Raw genomic sequence first — 21,556 nt, forward strand, 5'->3', positions numbered from 1 at the left:
TTCAAGGTGTCCCTGCTCACTGCAGGCCATTGGGACTAGATGGCCTTTAAATGTCCCTTCCAACCCAAGCCATTCTGTGCTCCTGTGCACCATCAAAGCAGTGCTGCATTAGTGCTGGGCTGATTATGCTGGCACCTGTATTTTGGTACTTGTGCCATTTAGCAATTGGCCACGAGAGGATTGATGGGCTGGGCAGTGAAGTCTGCAAATAACAGTGTGCTCAAGGAGAAAAAGGAGAGCAACACGGCTTCCAGTTCAGATAAATGCCAGCATTTTGCTGCCCATTCCTGGTTAGAGAAATAAAGGAATGTCCTGAAGATCCCTTCATGTGGGTTCATTATTGGCCGTATCAGTACTTGTGTTCTGTAAAACAGGTTAAGTTGTTACAGCTTCTTGCCACATTTATCCCTGGATAAAACCCAAATACTGCATTGCTCCTTGTCTACTTTCTTCCAAGTCAAGGCAAATTTTGTTCATTACTGTGTGGGACATATTCATGTGTTCACAAGCAAATTCCTCTTGCCACTCACACAATGGCAAGACTGCTTTGTTGATTTGCTCTAATTGGACTGTAATTAAGGCTACCTCTCACTAGAATTAAAGCTGATGCATTGGGAGGCAAAGTGTTGAGACATTTCTCCTGGAATCTGGCACTGTAAAGAGTTGTTCTGTAAGTAAATGACATCCAAAGACAGGTGTAGTCTACCATACTTCTGGCATACTAGAAGTGAGAAAAAACCCTTTGAATCTGGATTTTATCCTTTCTTCTTTCTCCTCCTCCTCCTAGGAATTTTAATCTCTGAGGTCTAAGCTCTTCAGCTGCCTCACAAACATTGTTTTAATTCAGACAGTCATCCATGCAGTGAGCCACAAATCAGGACCGTGGTGTGAACCTTGAAGCAATGTAGGTTTATAGCACTGAAAATAATAATCCAATACCCAGGTTAAGCTAAGCATTTCCCAAAAACTCCACATGTCCTCAGATATGTTTCAAAAGGAATCACCGTTATAGGTGGGAGTGGGCAGAAAGAGTGTCATCAAAATAAAAAATTCAGCTTTCTGAGATCTTTATATTCCTATAAAAAGAGAGTCCAAGTTGTTCATGTATGGAACATTAACTAGGAAGTGAATGACAGATTGTGAAAATAATTACTTGGGGAATGAATAACCATAAATAATAACAAGTTTACATATAGGTAATAAGTAAACTGTTATAAAATGAGCGCAATGGGCCAGTCGGGTCAATTATATAGCCAATTTATTAATACAGAAAAGAGAAAGCAAATCGCAGCGCTGGGCGGCAGGGGAGTCCTCGCTCCACCAACTGCCGCGCCGAAAATTGTTCCGTTCCCCCTTTTGTACCCTCCCGCTTTCTTAGCCCCGTCGCATTTCCGGTGCTTCTCCGCGCATGTCCGCCCGGTTGTTAGAGGGTCTCTTTCTGCCTCCTGGTGGTCGTCGAATAGGGCCTCTGGTACTTTTCCTCGGCGCCCCCCTCTCTGGGAACCTGGGACTGGGAACAACTTGTATTTTGATTAGCTCAGCAATGTTTAGTCTCATATGTTATCGCATGCTAGTTGGCGGTTACTTATTTACATTATGTTTCCTCCTGTTTTCAGTGAACAAGAAGGTCACATTCCCATCACAACCTTATGCTCTCTCCTGTTTTTAGTGAACAAAAAGGGCACATTCCCATCACATAAACCATCATGCTAAGAAAAAAAACAGACCTGCCAAAATAAAAACCAATAAGGCTGTTTCATATGTCTGAATAGAAAAAAAAAATACTGAAAAGAATCAGAGATCCTCAAGGGCATTGCTATATATAGAAACTTCCAGCTATTCGGAAAAAATGAAGGAAACTGTAGTGTGCAATAAACAGAGGTAACCTGGAATTTATTGGTGGATTTGTTGCAGAATTTCAGAGAGCAGACTGGAAAAGCATAGGGGTTGATCAGACCATGTGTGGGCATTTACAGCAGTCTGATGGATGTTTCTGGGACCAACTGCAGGAAGGAAAAGCAGCACACAATTCCTGGGACAATCTCTTTGCTGGCTGTGGACTTTTTGACAGCCTGTCCCCTGGGGCTGGGGGAGCTGTGACGGGGCAGGGAGGGCCAGGGCTGGCAGTGGCTGCTCAGGGATGGCTTTGGCCCCTGTCCCTGGCAGCAGCCACTGCCCAAGCAGCTGCGCTGCCCCCGGGCTCTCCTCCCGGCCTGCTGGGCTTTGTTGGCTGGCACAGCCTGTGCCAAGGGCCGGCAAGGTGCCTGCAGGCCCCAGCTCTGGGGGAAACAGAGAACGTCCTGCCCGTATCCACCGTGCTGCCAGCTCAGCAGTGCAGCACAGCATGGGCTCACGCTCCCCATTGCTCCCACAGATGCAGCCGGCACCACAACACGTGTTCCCAATGCCCAGAAGGGCCTCGGAAGGTGTTGCTATTTTTGGAACCCTCTGTTTGCATGGGATAAGGGCAAGTTTGGCTATCTGTTTCTGCCAGGAAATTATTTGAAGAGCTCATCCGAGCCTTGACTCAGAGCTTCTCCATTGCAGTTCATGTTGTAATAAATAGGTGTGATTCCTGCTGATAAAATTGTAAAGTAATCAATATTGATATAATAATTAATATTTGGAAACAGTAAAACCGTTAGAAGGTGTAATGCCAAGGAAGAAAGGGAGAGGAGGGGCTCCCCCCCTTCTCCTGCAGATGTTCAGAACAGGAAGAAGCAAGAGATAAGTATTACTGAATTTAGTTAGAAGAGAGGAAAGTTTGGTTGGACATCCAGGAAAATGTTAATTATAGGAGATTTATTGCTTTGATGCTAGAACATAGTATTGGCTTGTATGATATTAGCTTTGGTTTACATTATACCAGCTTGGTGCGCATGTGTAATCCAAAAGGTGAATCAAAGGACATCGAGGAAGAGGAGAGGCCTTCATCAGAGATGACCCCAAAGAACAGTGCAACCACCTAAAAAACGGTGGAGCATGCGTGGTAAAAGTGATAATGAAGGTGGAGATACAAGTGTGACAAATTGAAAATGGGAAGAGATGGTGATGATGTACAGTGTAAAAAGAAGAATTTTAGGCTTGGCAATTTGTATGTGAGGGGACAGGGGTCGAGCCCTGCCCTCCGTACCCCCCGTGTACCCCGCACGGTTATTTTTCCTTATGCGCTATTATAAGAACCAAATTATCCCTTATCATAACCAAATTATATTGTCAATATTTTGAGTGGATTCAATTTCATATACTTTTCAGCTACTTCATTAAAATTGCTGCAACATTTAATTTGCTTGGTTTTCTTTCATGATACAGTAATTGGAGAAATATAACAAAATTTTTGACTGTAATTCAGTCCTAGCAGTCAGTTTTATACCCCTCCCCTTATTTTCTATTGTTATAGCATATTTTATTACCAAGGGCTTGCTCCTTTCCCCCCTGTGATGTTGGTTTTGCCCCACTTGTCCATCTCTCCAAAGACCTGCCCTTTTGTTCACTGTTCCTCCTCCCATTGCATGTCAGTCCCTCTCCAAGCCTGCCCCTTGCTCTAGAAATTTCCCTATCAATTTTGTATCCTTCGGAACCCCATTGGTTTGTTTAAGTTCTTCCCCTCCCCTGTAATCCCCAATTGGTTTAAACCTTGTATTCCCTGCCTGGTGTTCCACCCTCAGTTTCTCCCAATTGGCTAAAGATTGTATCCTGCCCTGGGACCCTGCCAAGTTTGTAAGTTGGTGTATGCCTTTAATGCAGTGTTGGCCTGGCCCTGATGGTCTGTAGAGTAATCACCTTAGGAAAACATAGAGCAGACCTCACCCTGTTCCTTGTCCCTACCCTCAGGACAGTCCTACCCCCAAGGCAGTCCACCTGTGCTGTAGAGCAGCTGTGCCCTGCAGCCACAGCCCAGATTCGACAGTTTTCTGGGGGTGGCCCAGTGCCACTGTGGGTGTGGGCAGCTAGTGGGGCTGAAGAAATGGGGCAACACAGCACTTCCCAAATCAGCTCTTCTGTTGCAGTAGAGAGATGCAGCTGTGACCAGATTGTCCTGGTGGTAGCAGCAGCAAAGCCCACCCGGCAGCAGCACTGGCTGAGCTCCATGTCCAGGAGCAGCCATGGATGGCCACGGTGTGGGCAGGCAGGAGCCAGGCAGGGGCTGCTGTGCCCAGCGGCGGGGCCCCGAGGGGATGGGGGAGCCCATGCTGAGCGTCCCTGGGCTGAGGGCACATTTCCTTCTGGGGGATCATCTGGGCCTGGACCTGAAGAGGCACAAAGGGATATTTTGGGGTCCCTGATGAGGGTTCCAGGAGTCCCGGATGTTTTAAATGAATTAGCTTTTTCTGATTAATACGGAGAATTTATTCCATAATTAAAATTCAGTCGTAGAAAATCTAGAAGCAAATATCAGATTTGGCCCTGAACCAGGCTGACAGCGTCAGGTGAGACAGGTGGGGCATTTCTCTCCCCTGTGCATCACGAAGGGACAGCTCTCTCAAAGTCTTTTTTGTCCATTTCCAAGCTCCAAGCGGTGTGGAGGGCAGGAGTTTTTCTGCTTTCTTATGGTTGTTTTTATCCTTTTTGCATATTCATGTATTTTTTTTCCTTTCTTGCTGCAGCTCTTGCTGAGAGTTTCCCCAAAACTGGTAAAAAATTCACTTTGTTAGAGGAAAATCTCCTGCAATATGCATTCTAGGAGGCACACATTTATCTTATAGATTATGCAAATTGAATGCACATTGCTGAGGTTTGGTCAGAGAAATAATCTTCTGGAATCAGCATTTTTGGGGACGAATATTCAGGCTAGGATTTTGGTGCATGTTGATTGCCCTGAACCCTCCTTTGTTATGCTAGGATTTTCATTAGGCGAGATTACTGTAGTCTCAGCATGAATTTGTGCATACAATCTATCAGAATCCCTCCCTTTCTCTATTAATTTATTAAATTTGTACTTTTAGGATACACTTTGACAAAGCTTACTTATTTTCTAATTTTATGTTTAGTATTTATAAAACTTAACAACTACACTTTCATACTACTAGTCAGGGTCTAAAATTAACAGCTCTTCTCATAAGGTAGATTATTCTAAATCTTTAATTTCTTTTCTTTGGATTGTCAATTATATTTTTTTATATCAATGCATGTGCTTATTGTACTTTAGATATATTTTGACTCCATAGTCGTTTAAGGCTGGTAATATTTGTAAAATAAGTTTTTCATGTTTTCTTATGTTGCCTGCTAAAATGTGTCTTTATAACTGTCTCATGTTCTTGTTTTCTAATTCTTGAGCAATTTGCTTTATTCTACTCTCAGGATTTATTTCTTCTCTAGCTCTTCCAGAACAAAAAGTTTTAATATATTGCTTACAAATTTTGCCATTTTATTCTTTTTGCTCTATTTCACATTTTCTTTATTCCAGTGTCTTTTACTACTCATAGTGCACCTTCTGAATTTGTTAAAATTATAGCGTACTACACTAACTTGGGAGTGTGCATATGGCTCATTCTTTTTGGGCTTGGATGACTGATACAGTGACAATAATCCTCTGCAGTTTTAACACTCTAGCTCTCTCAAAGCCCCTTTGGGTTGCAGCCAAAGGGCCAAGATGTGTATCTTCTTGCTAGCAGAGCTTACACCTTGGGATCTAGTCACTGGTGTCATTCGTCTCATTATCAGTATTTACTTCATAAGATTTATAAGAGCCTTTTAAATTGTTTTTCAGGATTTAGGATAGCATCTGCTTATTTCTAATTATTATAATTTTATTTCTTTGACATTTTAGCTCTAAAGTTGTAATTAGTCTGTACACTTCTCTTTCTTTCAGCTATACTTGGCTTTTTTCCTTTATTTTAATTTGATCCTTATTAAATATCTAACGGCTTTTGTTATATCCTATCTGATTTAATGTTACTTTTAGTGTTTCTTGGAACTTAAATCTGGTTTGTATCTTATATACTTAATTTTTTTCCGATTTTTCACGAATCATATTATTGTTCTAATATATTCTTTACAGTGTTTCATTAGCTTTTACTTCTATTAATTTTGTCTGTTATAACAAAAGCACTAAAATATTTTATTTTTTGAAATAAATTTGCATATCACACCTTAAATATTCAGTTCACTTAAAACAACCTCATGAATAATACAGTTTAAAATAAAATATTTTACTTCTCATACCAATGGGTTTTACAGCTTACAAGCTTAGGTATTAACATGCATCAGTCTATTTTACTTCAAGGAGTAGTGGTGACTTTTTAGTGAGGTTTGGCTGGTGTTTCTGCTGGTGGATTTACAGGTCTTCTGTCCTGCCTTTCTTTGCAGCTGAACCTGCTGGTGAAGGTGGTGCAGCTTCCCAAGCCACGTCCAGGACTGAGGCTCTGGGAGATGCTGAGGGTAGGTCAAGGCCTTTCCCCTGGGAGAGCTGCCAGCTCAGAGCCCAAAGCTGGGCCAGGGGGACATTGCTGCAGGTGCCAGCACAGAACCATGCACGTGTGTGCCCTCGCCCTGCGCGATCCCCTCACCGCTGCTGCGGCTCAGTGGTGCCCGTGCAGATCAGCAGAGATGGCAGAAGCTTCTGTGGCTGTTGAGTTACAGGTGTGTCTGCAGGGAGGACTTCTCCAGCTCCTTTGCTGATTCCTACACAGAAGCCTGGCAACCATTGCAGAGGTGAGTAGTGTGTCCCTGCTGATCACACAAGTTGAGCTCTGCTTTTGTGGGATCTGTTCCTGGGAAATGGAATTCTGTTGCTCTAAGGTCCTCCGAGGGGAAAGAACAAAGCTACAGGACACCAGAAACCCCATGAGCCATCCGAAAACATGAGGCAAATGCTGAAGGAAATGCAGCAGGCAGGAGAAGGTGGGTGCATTTCCCTCATGCTTCCCCTGGGTCTCAGCATCTGGGGGCTTTGGCTGCACATCTGGACACGCCGTGCCCGGCACAGCAGGAAGGGACCCATGGCAGCCTCGCTGCCCCGCTGCTGCTTTCACGCCCTGCAGGGCTGTTTCCCAGCCTGGCCTGGCTGCAATTCCTCCCCAGCCTCTGCAGGATGGAATTTGGCATCAGCTGATAGGGTGCCCCAACTGTACCGTGGGCCTGAGATCCCCTGCAATTTTCCAGTCGCCGGATAGAACAGAAAGGGCACCAGTTTGGAGAAGGGAGGGCCCTGGCCTTCCCAAAATGTTTATAGGGATTTCCTGATTCTTAGCCATGTCTTTGACAAGCATTCCCTCCTGAAGGCCTCACCTCCCCAGTGGGGAACTACCCCACCTGATCCAGCTGTCCCTCTTCCTTTCTGCAGAAGTGGATGCAGAGGCTGGGCATAAGGCGGCGTTTCCCAGAGGAAGCAGTGGTTCCATGCCAGCCTCTGCTGCAGGAAGGGAGGCCATGCCAGGCATAGGCCCAGGAGGTAATTGCTGTGCCTCTGGGCCTGAGCCCGGCTGAGGCTTGAGCTGCCCTCTCTGCTGCTTGGCAGTGCGGGCACAGCCTGGACAAGTCAGGCACAGCCCAGGGGAATTATCCCGAGCAGGCTCAGGGCACTTGGGTACTGAGCAGTCCTGCTGGGGTCCCTCCATGGGAGACATGTCCTGAAACCTGGCAGTGACTGCATGGGGTGCCCACGGTGGGGAAAGGACAGAGGGGGAGAGCAAGGCTCCAGTGTGTCCTGAGAGGGCCTGGCTGTTTGCCCTTGGGATCTGGGAGCTGTCCCAGCAGAAGGAGGACAGGAGGGACACAGGGCAGGATGGATACTTGTGTCACTGCCTGCTGCAGTTTTCCCCGGGGTTTTAGAGAGGATTTCCTCTGTGTCTGAGGGAGAGAACCCCAGGGCCCTGTGCTGCTCCAGCCACCCCTCCCAGGGATGTTGCTGAGCGCAGGGAAAGAGTGTGGAGAGTGATCAGGAGCCAGCCCAGAGCTCCCCAGGCCCCTGGGCACCTTTGGCCATGTCCATTCACATCTGGCTCCCACGGCCTTAGCCGACCCCCTTGCTGTGCCCAGTTCCCTGTGGCAGAAGGGGATCCCAGCACACCCTGGAAAGTGTTCTCATCTGTGCTCCGTTCTCGATGAGGTGTCTGGGAAGGCTTCTCCATCAGCTTGGATGAATAAAGTTTTGAAGCCCTTGGAGCCTCCTGCAGGTATGTTCTCAGTGTGCCACCAAGGAAGAATTGTAGACAAGTGGGCAGGAACCAGGTGACAGAAGCTTCTGTGGCTGTTGTGTTACAGATGTGTCTACAGGGAGGACTTCTCCAGCTCCTACCTGGGATGCTGCACTCAAGCCCAGCTCCCATCACAGGGGTGAGTAGTGTGTCCCTGCTGACCCCAAAGGTTGAGCCTTGCTTTTGTGGGATCCATTCCGGGAAATGGAAATATTTTTCTCTAAGGTACTCCAACAGGGAAGATCCAAGACAGAACAGACAAGATATTCCTGGAGTCACCCAAAGAGATGAGGCAAGAGCTGAAGGAACTCCTGCAGACAAGACAAGGTGGGTGCATTTCCCTCATGCTTCCCCTGGGACTCAGCAGCCGGGGGCTTTGGCTGCACATCTGGACACTCCGTGCCCGGCACAGCGGGAAGGGATCCATGGCAGCCTCGCTGCCCCGCTGCTGCTTTCACGCCCTGCAGGGCTGTTTCCCAGCCTGGCCTGGCTGCAGCTTCTGCCCAGCCTCTGCAGGAAGGCATTTGGCATCAGCTGGCAGGCAGCCCAAACTGTAACACACCCTGAGATCCCCCACTATATCCAGCCCTGCAGATTAGGAAAAGGGTGGCTGTTTGGAGGTGGAAGTGCTCACATCATGCCACTGTAATCTGGCCATTTTCCTGCTCCATCAATTTCACAAACATTACCTCTGGTGCCACCACCCAATTGGGAACAGCTCCATCTGATGCAGGTGTCTCCCTTCCTTTGCCAAGAGATGGACATAGTGCTTCAGTGGAAGGTGGCATTTCTTGAAGGAAGCACTCCATCTTCAGTGCCAGCCCCTGCTGCAGGCAGGAAGGCGATGGCAGACACGGGCACAGGCACAGCAGGTAATTGCTGTGCCGGGCTCAGCCCTGGCCGGGGCTGTGTGGCAGCAGCTCTTCCCCCAGGGCCTGCCCTTGCCCGGCCCGGCAGCAGCCACAGCTGGAGGCGCCTCGGCTTCCAGGCCTCTGGAACTCGTTCAGAGCCCCGGGGAAACGGGACTGGTGCAGCAACGTCCCTCGCACTGCAGCTGCTGCGGAGCTGGCCCTGAGTGCCCAGAGGCCCAAGGCACAGGAGCAGCCCCGAGCGGGAGCCCTGCTGCCAGCCCAGGGCCAGAGCCAGCCCTGGCACACAATGGAAACAGTTCTCATCTGGGTTTGCTTCCAGACTGGGATGCTGGGAAGGATTCTCCATTAGCCTGGCGCTATGAAGTTGTGAAGCCCTCTGAGCATTGTGCAGGTATGTTCTCACTGTCCCACCAAGGCGTAATGTTTGACTGACTGGTCAGGACCAGGTGACAGAAGCTTCTCTGGCTGTTGTGTTCCAGATGTGTCTGCAGGGACGACTTCACCAACTCCTACCTTGGATGCTGCACAAAAGCCCAGCTCCCATCACAGAAGTGAGTAGTGTGTCCCTGCTGACCCCACAGGCTGAGCCCTGCTTTTGTGGGGTCCATTCCTGGGAAATGGAACTACTTTCTCTTAAGGTCCTCCGACAGGAGAGACCAAAGACATGGCAGGCAAGAAATTCCAGGACCCATTAGAAATCCTGTGGCAAATGCTGAAGGAACGTCTGCAGAGAAGACAAGGTGGGTGCATTTCCCTCATGGTTCCCCTGGGACTCAGCAGCCAGGCGCTTTGGCTGCACATCTGGACACACCGTGCCCGGCACAGCAGGAAGGGATCCATGGCAGCCTCGCTGCCCCACTGCTGCTTTCACGCCCTGCAGGGCGGTTTCCCAGCCTGGCCTGGCTGCAGCTTCTGCCCAGCCTCTGCAGGAAGGCATTTGGCATCAGCTGACAGGCAACCCCAATTGCACCACAGTCCATGCCCACCCTCAGATCCCCTGCAATTTCCTGATGTCCAGGCAGATCAGATGTCGGGGCTGTTTGAGGAAGGAAGCAGCCTTGGGTTGTCCCAAAATCCTGGTTGTTTTCTGATCCTTATCCATTCCTTTCACAAGTGATGCTTCACCTTCCCCATTCCCAGTGAGGAATGTTTCCATCTGATCCAGCTGTCTCTTTTCCATTCTCCAGAAATGAAAGGAGAGCCTGTGGAGAAAGAAGCATTTCCCGGAGGAAGCAGGGGCTTCGTGGCAACCTCTGCTGCAGGAAGGGAGGCCATGCCAGGCACAGACACAGGAGGTAATTGCTTTGCTTCTGGGCCTGAGCCCAGCTGAGGCTTGAGCTGCCCTCTCTGCTGCTTGGCAGTGCGGGCACAGCCTGGACTAGAGCGGCACAGCCCAGGGGAATTATCCCGAGCAGGCTCAGGGCACTCGGGTACTGAGCAGTCCTGCTGAGGTCCCTCCATGGGAGACACGTCCTGAAACCTGGCAGTGACTGCATGGGGTGCCCACAGTGGGGAAAGGACAGAGGGGGAGAGCAAGGCTCCAGTGTGTCCTGAGAGGGCCTGGCTGTTTGCCCTTGGGATCTGGGAGCTGTCCCAGCAGAAGGAGGGCAGGAGGGAGTGTAGGAGGGAGGAATAGCTGTGGCACTGCCTGCTGCAGTTTTCCCCAGGGCTTTAGGGAGGATTTTCTGTGAGTTTGAGGGAGAGAGCCCCGGGGCCCTGTGGTGCTCCAGCCGCCCCTCCCAGGGATGTTGCTGAGGGCAGGGAAAGAGTGTGGAGAGTGACCAGGAGCCAGCCCAGAGCTCCCCAGGCCCCTGTGCAGCTTTGGCCATGTCCATTCACATCTGGCTCCCATGGCCTTACCCGACCCCCTTGCAGTGCCCTTTTCCCTGTAGCATTAGGGGTTCCCAGCATGCCACAGATATGGTTGTGATCTCTGCTCCCTTTTAGACTGGAATCGTGACATGGGTTTTCAGGAAGTCCTGATGAAGGATGGTTTGAAGTTCCTGGGGGATGCTGGAGGCAAGTTTTCATTCTGCCTTTCCTGAGTGAATAATCAGGATCAATGCAACAAAAGCTCATTTATAAACCATTTCCCTTAACATTATGTAAGGGCTGAAGGATTCTGAGAATCTTTCCCTGCTCCCTTCTGGATCCCTGAGGGATCCCACAGGATCACTGTCAGTGGGAGGAAGGAGCATTGATCTTTCAGTCCTCCTCCCGTGTGCTGTGCCGGTGTGTCCTTCCGTGTGCTCTGTGCAGTCAAAGAGAAGAGCAGAGAGGGAAGGGGCCGGGCCCAGGGCTGTGCCCCGGGGCTGACCCTTGTGGGCAACCTGAGGATCTCCTGCAGTGCCACAGGAGCTCTTCTGTCCTGCCTTTCTTTGCAGCTGAACCTGCCGGTGAAGGCCCCACATCCAGGATGGAGGCTCTGGGAGATGCTGAGGGTAGGTCAAGGCCTTTCCCCTGGGAGAGCTGCCAGCTCAGAGCCCAAAGCTGGGCCAGGGGGGCATCGCTGCAGGTGCCAGCACAGAACCATGCACGTGTGTGCCCTCGCCCTGTGTGATTCCCCCACCACGCCTGTGGCTCAGTGGTGCCCGTGCAGATCAGCAGAGATGGCAGAAGCTTCTGTGGCTGTTGAGTTACAGGTGTGTCTGCAGGGAGGACTTCTCCAGCTCCAGGGCTGGATGCTTGGCCCCAACCCAGCTCCCATGGCAGGGGTGAGTAGTGTGTCGCTTCTGACCTCACAGGCTGAGCCCTGCTTTTGTGGGATCCATTCCTGGGAAATGGAACTACTTTCTCTTAAGGTCCTCCAAAAGGAAAGACCCAAGTTTTTGCCGCCAAAAAGTCTCATGACTCAGATGAATTCCTGAGACAAACACAGAAGGAAGCACCTGGAGGATAAGGTGGGTGCGTTTCCCTCATGCTTCCCCTGGGACTCAGCAGCCGGGAGCTTTGGCTGCACATCTGGACACGCCGTGCCCGGCACAGCAGGAAGGGATCCATGGCAGCCTCGCTGCCCCGCTGCTGCTTTCACGCCCTGCAGGGCTGTTTCCCAGCCTGGCCTGGCTGCAATTCCTCCCCAGCCTCTGCAGGATGGAATTTGGCATCAGCTGATAGGGTGCCCCAACTGTACCGTGGGCCTGAGATCCCCTGCCATTTCCCAGTCTCTGAGAAGATCAGGAGGTGCAGCTGTTTGCACAAGGGAGTGCACTGGCCCAGCCCCAATTACCTGGGCTTTTTCCTGATCTTTACCTGTGACTTAGACAAGCATTGCCTCCTGAAGGTGCCACCTCCCCAGTGGGGAATATTTCCATTTAATCCGGTTGTCCCATTTTTCCTTTTTCAAGTGATGGAGCTAAAGGCTGTTCAGGAGGAGGAACACTCTGGGAGAAGCAGTGGCTCATTGGCAGCCCTAGCTGCAGGAAGGAAGGCAATGCCAGACACGGGCACAGGCACAGCAGGTAATTGCTGTGCCGGGCTCAGCCCTGGCCGGGGCTGTGTGGCAGCAGCTCTTCCCCCAGGGCCTGCCCTTGCCCAGCCCGGCAGCAGCCACAGCTGGAGGTGCCTCGGCTTCCAGGCCTCTGGAACTCGTTCAGAGCCCCGGGGAAACGGGACTGGTGCAGCAACGTCCCTCGCACTGCAGCTGCTGCGGAGCTGGCCCTGAGTGCCCAGAGGCCCAAGGCACAGGAGCAGCCCCGAGCGGGAGCCCTGCTGCCAGCCCAGGGCCAGAGCCAGCCCTGGCACACAATGGAAACAGTTCTCATCTGGGTTTGCTTCCAGACTGGGATGCTGGGAAGGATTCTCCATTAGCCTGGCGCTATGAAGTTGTGAAGCCCTCTGAGCATTGTGCAGGTATGTTCTCACTGTCCCACCAAGGCGTAATGTTTGACTGACTGGTCAGGACCAGGTGACAGAAGCTTCTCTGGCTGTTGTGTTCCAGATGTGTCTGCAGGGACGACTTCACCAACTCCTACCTTGGATGCTGCACAAAAGCCCAGCTCCCATCACAGGAGTGAGTAGTGTGTCCCTGCTGACCCCACAGGCTGAGCCCTGCTTTTGTGGGGTCCATTCCTGGGAAATGGAACTACTTTCTCTTAAGGTCCTCCGACAGGAGAGACCAAAGACATGGCAGGCAAGAAATTCCAGGACCCATTAGAAATCCTGTGGCAAATGCTGAAGGAACGTCTGCAGAGAAGACAAGGTGGGTGCATTTCCCTCATGGTTCCCCTGGGACTCAGCAGCCAGGCGCTTTGGCTGCACATCTGGACACACCGTGCCCGGCACAGCAGGAAGGGATCCATGGCAGCCTCGCTGCCCCACTGCTGCTTTCACGCCCTGCAGGGCGGTTTCCCAGCCTGGCCTGGCTGCAGCTTCTGCCCAGCCTCTGCAGGAAGGCATTTGGCATCAGCTGACAGGCAACCCCAATTGCACCACAGTCCATGCCCACCCTCAGATCCCCTGCAATTTCCTGATGTCCAGGCAGATCAGATGTCGGGGCTGTTTGAGGAAGGAAGCAGCCTTGGGTTGTCCCAAAATCCTGGTTGTTTTCTGATCCTTTTCCATTCCTTTCACAAGTGATGCTTCACCTTCCCCATTCCCAGTGAGGAATGTTTCCATCTGATCCAGCTGTCTCTTTTCCATTCTCCAGAAATGAAAGGAGAGCCTGTGGAGAAAGAAGCATTTCCCGGAGGAAGCAGGGGCTTCGTGGCAACCTCTGCTGCAGGAAGGGAGGCCATGCCAGGCACAGACACAGGAGGTAATTGCTTTGCTTCTGGGCCTGAGCCCAGCTGAGGCTTGAGCTGCCCTCTCTGCTGCTTGGCAGTGCGGGCACAGCCTGGACTAGAGCGGCACAGCCCAGGGGAATTATCCCGAGCAGGCTCAGGGCACTCGGGTACTGAGCAGTCCTGCTGAGGTCCCTCCATGGGAGACACGTCCTGAAACCTGGCAGTGACTGCATGGGGTGCCCACAGTGGGGAAAGGACAGAGGGGGAGAGCAAGGCTCCAGTGTGTCCTGAGAGGGCCTGGCTGTTTGCCCTTGGGATCTGGGAGCTGTCCCAGCAGAAGGAGGGCAGGAGGGAGTGTAGGAGGGAGGAATAGCTGTGGCACTGCCTGCTGCAGTTTTCCCCAGGGCTTTAGGGAGGATTTTCTGTGAGTTTGAGGGAGAGAGCCCCGGGGCCCTGTGGTGCTCCAGCCGCCCCTCCCAGGGATATTGCTGAGGGCAGGGAAAGAGTGTGGAGAGTGACCAGGAGCCAGCCCAGAGCTCCCCAGGCCCCTGTGCAGCTTTGGCCATGTCCATTCACATCTGGCTCCCATGGCCTTACCCGACCCCCTTGCAGTGCCCTTTTCCCTGTAGCATTAGGGGTTCCCAGCATGCCACAGATATGGTTGTGATCTCTGCTCCCTTTTAGACTGGAATCGTGACATGGGTTTTCAGGAAGTCCTGATGAAGGATGGTTTGAAGTTCCTGGGGGATGCTGGAGGCAAGTTTTCATTCTGCCTTTCCTGAGTGAATAATCAGGATCAATGCAACAAAAGCTCATTTATAAACCATTTCCCTTAACATTATGTAAGGGCTGAAGGATTCTGAGAATCTTTCCCTGCTCCCTTCTGGATCCCTGAGGGATCCCACAGGATCACTGTCAGTGGGAGGAAGGAGCATTGATCTTTCAGTCCTCCTCCCGTGTGCTGTGCCGGTGTGTCCTTCCGTGTGCTCTGTGCAGTCAAAGAGAAGAGCAGAGAGGGAAGGGGCCGGGCCCAGGGCTGTGCCCCGGGGCTGACCCTTGTGGGCAACCTGAGGATCTCCTGCAGTGCCACAGGAGCTCTTCTGTCCTGCCTTTCTTTGCAGCTGAACCTGCCGGTGAAGGCCCCACATCCAGGATGGAGGCTCTGGGAGATGCTGAGGGTAGGTCAAGGCCTTTCCCCTGGGAGAGCTGCCAGCTCAGAGCCCAAAGCTGGGCCAGGGGGGCATCGCTGCAGGTGCCAGCACAGAACCATGCACGTGTGTGCCCTCACCCTGTGTGATTCCCCCACCACGCCTGTGGCTCAGTGGTGCCCGTGCAGATCAGCAGAGATGGCAGAAGCTTCTGTGGCTGTTGAGTTACAGGTGTGTCTGCAGGGAGGACTTCTCCAGCTCCAGGGCTGGATGCTTGGCCCCAACCCAGCTCCCATGGCAGGGGTGAGTAGTGTGTCGCTTCTGACCTCACAGGCTGAGCCCTGCTTTTGTGGGATCCATTCCTGGGAAATGGAACTACTTTCTCTTAAGGTCCTCCAAAAGGAAAGACCCAAGTTTTTGCCGCCAAAAAGTCTCATGACTCAGATGAATTCCTGAGACAAACACAGAAGGAAGCACCTGGAGGATAAGGTGGGTGCGTTTCCCTCATGCTTCCCCTGGGACTCAGCAGCCGGGAGCTTTGGCTGCACATCAGGACACGCCGTGCCCGGCACAGCAGGAAGGGATCCATGGCAGCCTCGCTGCCCCGCTGCTGCTTTCACGCCCTGCAGGGCTGTTTCCCAGCCTGGCCTGGCTGCAATTCCTCCCCAGCCTCTGCAGGATGGAATTTGGCATCAGCTGATAGGGTGCCCCAACTGTACCGTGGGCCTGAGATCCCCTGCCATTTCCCAGTCTCTGAGAAGATCAGGAGGTGCAGCTGTTTGCACAAGGGAGTGCACTGGCCCAGCCCCAATTACCTGGGCTTTTTCCTGATCTTTACCTGTGACTTAGACAAGCATTGCCTCCTGAAGGTGCCAGCTCCCCAGTGGGGAATATTTCCATTTAATCCGGTTGTCCCATTTTTCCTTTTTCAAGTGATGGAGCTAAAGGCTGTTCAGGAGGAGGAACACTCTGGGAGAAGCAGTGGCTCATTGGCAGCCCTAGCTGCAGGAAGGAAGGCGATGGCAGACACGGGCACAGGCACAGCAGGTAATTGCTGTGCCGGGCTCAGCCCTGGCCGGGGCTGTGTGGCAGCAGCTCTTCCCCCAGGGCCTGCCCTTGCCCAGCCCGGCAGCAGCCAAAGCTGGAGGCGCCTCGGCTTCCAGGCCTCTGGAGCTGGTTCAGAGCCCCGGGGAAACGGGACTGGTGCAGCAACGTCCCTGGCGCTGCAGCTGCTGCGGAGCTGGCCCTGAGTGCCCAGAGGCCCAAGGCACAGGAGCAGCCCCGAGCGGGAGCCCTGCCGCCAGCCCAGGGCCAGAGCCAGCCCTGGCTCCCGACTGAGCAGGGACTGCGCTGGGTCCTGACAGGGCCTGAGCCTGTCCCCTGGGGCTGGGGGAGCTGTCACGGGGCAGGGAGGGCCAGGGCTGGCAGTGGCTGCTCAGGGATGGCTTTGGCCCGTGTCCCTGGCAGCAGCCACTGCCCAAGCAGCTGCGCTGCCCCCGGGCTCTCCTCCCGGCCTGCTGGGCTTTGTTGGCTGGCACAGCCTGTGCCAAGGGCCGGCAAGGTGCCTGCAGGCCCCAGCTCTGGGGGAAACAGAGAACATCCTGCCCGTATCCACCGTGCTGCCAGCTCAGCAGTGCAGCACAGCACAGGCTCACGCTCCCCATCGCTCCCACAGATGCAGCCGGCACCACAAGACCTGTTCCCAATGCCCAGGATGGCCTCGGAAGGGGTTTCTGTCAGGGAACCAGCTGCTGGCTAGGGTTACTGGCAGGCGTGCTTTGTTTGGAGCTTGTCTTCATGTTGTGCTGCTTTGGAATCGGGTATTCCTGGAACAGAAAACAGTGAGTGTTTTGTGCTCTCCCCCTCCAACAGCTTCTTTTGAAAGTCTAACGTGGTTAGGGAACATTCCCATTGAGGCTGCAGTGGGGTTGTGGCCAGTCCATGATTGTCCAAAGAACTCTGCTGAGGTTTCTGCTGCTGCCCAGTGCTTCCATTGGCCTCTCAATTGCTGGGCCTTGTCCTGGGGGCCCCGCTGGGGCTTCAGCCAGAGCTGGCTCCCACTGAGGCTGCCTGGCCAAGAGCAGCCCCAGGGGCACGGGGCAGAGGCAGAGGGAGGTGGGGAGGAGAAAGAGCAGGGCCGAGGTTGCCCTTGAAAGGCAGAGGCGCTCTGGGGCCCGCTCCTGGCCAGGGACCCTGCCCAGAGCCGTGCCCTGCTGGCCGGGGCCTTGAGGGGCAGCTGTCCAGTTGGGCCCAGCTGTGCCAGCAGCTCCAGCCGTGCTGGGGAGCCTTGCCAGCTCTGGGCCCTGCTGTGCACGAGGGTCCCTGTGTGCCACTGGCAGCTGGGGCCTCAGCCACCTCCTCTCTGCACAGGAGCACCTCGGGACACGAGTTGGAAGACGGTGGCTGCACCTCACAGCCAGACAGCGTGAGCAGCTCCTCCAGCAGCAGTAACGGCCTGGACAGCCCTCTCAAGTCTTCTGTGAAGAGGACCCCAGAACCACCGTCGACAAGGAAGCCTCTTATTGCCCCATAGATCCCACTGCCACCTGCTCTCCCCATGGGCCTCCCCAAGCTGCCTTCATTCCTTTTTTTCTCTCCGTCTGTCCCATCCCAGCCAACCCGAGTTCCTCTAGGGACCCCAGGACCTGCCCAGCACCTTCCAGCACCTCCTGAGACCAACACATCCCTTCCTCTGCCCCTGAGCCCCCTGGCCTTTCCCTCTAGGCAACACTGAAGGTGACACCCCACCCCCCCCACCCTCCCCCCCCCTCCAACTCCCACTTGCAGGGTAGGCAATGGCCCATTCCTGTGTTGAAATAAAGAGATGGATTTGTGTCCTAGTTTGAAAGCAAAACCAGTGAGAGGCTCCAAGTCAGAAATAGAATTTTTTAGGAAAAGGGAAAAAAAAAACAAAATACATGCAATAATACAAAAGAAAAACCACTGACAGGCTCAGAATACAGCCTGCTGACACCCTGCTAGTTAGGGTGGTGGTAGCAGTCCAGATGAAATGGACTTTTGGAAGTGGTGATCCTGTAGAAACAATCTGGTAGCTCTCATCCTCTGGAAAAGCAGTGGGTAAGGGCAGATGTTCCTCTGGGAATCCAGTGGAAAGACTGCTTGTTGTGTCCCAAAACCCAGATTATATCCAGCTGGGGATGCTTAGCTCCTCCCCCATGGGCAGAGCATCTCACAGTTGGCTGATATCATTCTGCCTCATGCTGTGGGTCCTTGATTAGCCATGAAACAGAAATGGCTCTGGGAGGGAGTTATCTCTGACTCATGTGGCAAGACATTGATGGGCCCATTAACAGGAGATAAGGAAGAAACAATGCCCCTCCTGGTTTCAGCAGCTCTTGAGGATGGGATTAGAATACATCTTTACACTGCAGCCTAGGACAAGCGGTCACCCCAGTGTCCAGGTGGCAGCAGCAGCAAAGCCCACCCAGCACCAGCACTGACTGAGCTCCATGCCCAGGAGGAGCCGTGGATGCCCACGGTGTGGGCAGGCAGAAGCCAGGCAGGGGTTGCTGTTGAAATGGAGGTTTTGGGGGGTTCAATTAAGTTAGCAATATATGGACTAAGCATTTAAATTTTAAATTGTAGAATTATGTGTTGAATTTTAACCTTTTACTTAAGAAACGTCTGCCATGGTACAAAGGGCATAGGAAAATGCAGATATCTGAAGCTTCTTGCTATGAAGGACAATACCAGTGTAATAAATAGGGCAGGAGATCTTTCTCCTTTATAATGCCTTTATTAAAATATTCAGCTCAGGCTGGGGAGAAACGACAGGTCGCCTGCATCCCCGCTGCTCCCAGGAGTGGCACGAAGGAGGAGGATGATGCAGCTGTGTCCGCTAGTATGCAGGCAGAGCTGGGGCTTCCGTCCTCGAGGGAGTAGTGGGAATTCTGCTTTTTTGGTCTAACATTCCAGGTCCTCTTTCTAGCTGACATCCTTTCAGGTTAGGGTGAGGAGTAAAAAGGATCTTAGCAGATACTGGATTAAGTTCCTCACATTTAGACATTACTTAGGTTTCTTAATTCCATGTTGACTTGTTTTTTTAGGGTTTCTTTTCCTGTAAAATTGCAAACTTTGGTGAAATGCATTCTCATCTGCATACTAGCTCTGACGTCACCCCCTCTACCCTGCTACCTGCAGGCTCTGGGGAAGCAGCAGGGGGACAATTGCGCTTGATTTCTAACCATTAACAGGTAATTGAAGAAAAACTATTAACAAGAGGTGATTGCAACATGAAGCTAGCAACAACAAATAGTCAACATTTCAACTCGCAACAACTGGCCCAACCTGTTTAACTTTGTAGCCTTAAAAAAATGGATAATCTGTTGGGGCGAACACCCCAGGTGTGGAGACACGAGGCTTGACTCCATTTCAGAAGGCTGATTTATTTTATATTCTATTAAGATAGTACATTAAAACTATACTAAAAGAACAGAGAGGAAAAAATGACCAGAAGGCTACAAAGAAGAAGAATAGAATGGAATGCATAACAAAAATCTTGTGACTGCTCACAGGCTCAACACAGTTGGCTATGATTGGTCATCAAGTGAAAACAATCCACATGGACCAATGGAAGATGCACCTGTTGCATTCCACAGCAGCAGCTAGTTATTGTTTACATTTCTTTCCTGAGGCCCTCAGCTCCTCAGGAGGGGAAAAATCCTAGGAAAGGATTTTTAATAAAATATCATAGCTACAGATGAATGTTTTACTCATAACACCAGGAGAAGACCAGGGAATGCAGGAAGCCTAGACTAAGGAGCTCCTCTGTCTCCAAGCTGATCCAAACCAACAGACGTACTCAGATAAGCACCAAGGGACCACAGTGCACACACAAAGGAGAAAAGTTCAAAAGTTCAGTCATGAGCAAGACCACAGCCTTCAGCCTCAGAGACCACCAAAGACCCCAGTGTGACCACCACAGGAAACAACGCGTGCCTGATGGAGAAGGAAGACTCGCTCACAATATGATGATCGACAAGTCTCGTCTTTATTCCCGAATCACCATTTATTATACACCTTTTAATTAGCTCATGCATAGTGCAAAATCCCAGCTCACCATTGGCTAACTAGCTATCAGCTAACTACGTGCTTTTTTTGGTATAACTATCACCACTTTCCCAGGCTATCCCGCTCCACCACCTGTGTCTGTGCATTTCTTCATCCGTGGGCCAAGGACACACAGTTTAATTGGAATGGCAACTCCCCTCATTCTCTATCTCGGTCAAATTAATCTCACTGTGAGCTTTAGCTCGGAGCCAGCTTGTTACAAAGCTCTCAACATTTCCCCCGTTTTCTTTTTGGGCCAGAAGTGTTGTTTTCCAAGCCCTTTCCATCATCTGACTCACCATTCTTTGTATGCAATTAAGCAAGCATGGTAATACAAGCATTAACAATACTATCACACAATATCTCTATAGCATATTGATACAGAATGATCTGATAAATTCATAGAACACATACTCTCAAATTCTTCACAACCATGGCCTTGAGCTAATAATAAGAAATCGATTGCTGCTCTATTCTGCAATACTGCATGATTTACACTTTGTACATCTTGAGACAGCATGTCCAATACCTGGGAGGTGGCGTTCAGTTCGTCTTTGGCCCAGCAGCCTAATTGCTTGGCCAAATTCATGGCCTTATTAGCTGCCCTTCCAGGTAAAAGTGTAGCTACTACTACCTGTTTCAGCTTGCTCCAGAATGTGGGTTGCCCTATTTGGCAGTCCCTCTGGAGCGAAGAGAACAGGACTTAAGTTGCTTGATGCAGTCGTCTAGTGCCTCCTCAACCCCACAGTCTTTTTTAATCGGTCCTACAGTGGATGTCTGTGTGAGGGGCACAAGCTTTCGACAGCGCGAAGCTATTATGTGAGTACGCACTTGCTTTTCTACTCACTCACACAAGGTCTTAAGTTGCCAAGTAACATATGCCAAAATAATTTGCTCCGGGGCTTCATATAAGTCTAACGATCCTCTCAAATCAAGCCCTGTAAAATCCCTTAGTGCTCGCTGCCACGAGTTCTGCAAGTTCCAGGAGAATCGGCAGCTTGGGCACCAGTTCTGCCGAACAGTCGATTGCTCCAACCAAAACACCTTATTACAGCCTCCACAGTCTAGCACGATCCATGCAGCGCATTTATTGTCCCCACAGTCCAAGCATGGCTGTGATTGAGGGGCTTTTACTTCTACCGTAACGTCCTGACACCACTCGATCCAATTGTCAGGAAGATGAACACAGGCACATCGCACGTCGTTAGAGTAGGGCTGGAGGCGTTGCAAATAGGGCCGCAATATCAGCGTCAGTTTGTTGTGCACCCTCTCTTTGTCCTCCGGTGACAAGGCCGCAATGGTCCTGAACATCAGCTCGAGTCCACTTCACAGGGATCCACAAGGGTCCTGTTGGAGAGGAAACACAAAGATATCCCCTCCCCCAGTATAGTACCGTGGCAGCTACTCCTGCTACATAAAGGGAGTCAGTCACAATATTCAAAGGACCTTTTAAATTCATCATTGCCCATACTACAGCTAAAAGTTCCAATGTCTGTAGACTGTCCCTGGCATCTGCATCCAACAAATGTTGTCGCCACTGTCCTTGCTGTTTCCATGTCACGGCTGCTCTCCTGGAGTTTTTACCAGCATCCGTAAAGGCCGTGATA

The 21,556-nt window shown here is 51.5% G+C and overlaps 1 long non-coding RNA gene across 2 annotated transcripts; it reads left to right on the top strand.

Annotated features, from left to right (window-relative positions):
* The first annotated feature begins 15,109 nt into the window (after positions 1 to 15,109).
* LOC135292755 (uncharacterized) lies at positions 15,110 to 17,640 on the top strand. Of its 2 annotated transcripts, XR_010354922.1 has the most exons (5): positions 15,110 to 15,182; positions 15,270 to 15,368; positions 15,813 to 15,926; positions 16,555 to 16,720; positions 17,250 to 17,640. It is a non-coding gene; the product is annotated as an uncharacterized LOC135292755 (long non-coding RNA). The 2 variants fall into 2 exon arrangements; XR_010354921.1 differs by having other exon boundaries at positions 15,116 to 15,368.
* The last annotated feature ends 3,916 nt before the right edge of the window (positions 17,641 to 21,556 follow it).

The sequence above is a fragment of the Passer domesticus genome, unplaced genomic scaffold (assembly GCF_036417665.1).
Source record: "Passer domesticus isolate bPasDom1 unplaced genomic scaffold, bPasDom1.hap1 HAP1_SCAFFOLD_44, whole genome shotgun sequence".
NCBI classification, from domain to species: Eukaryota; Metazoa; Chordata; class Aves; order Passeriformes; family Passeridae; genus Passer; species Passer domesticus.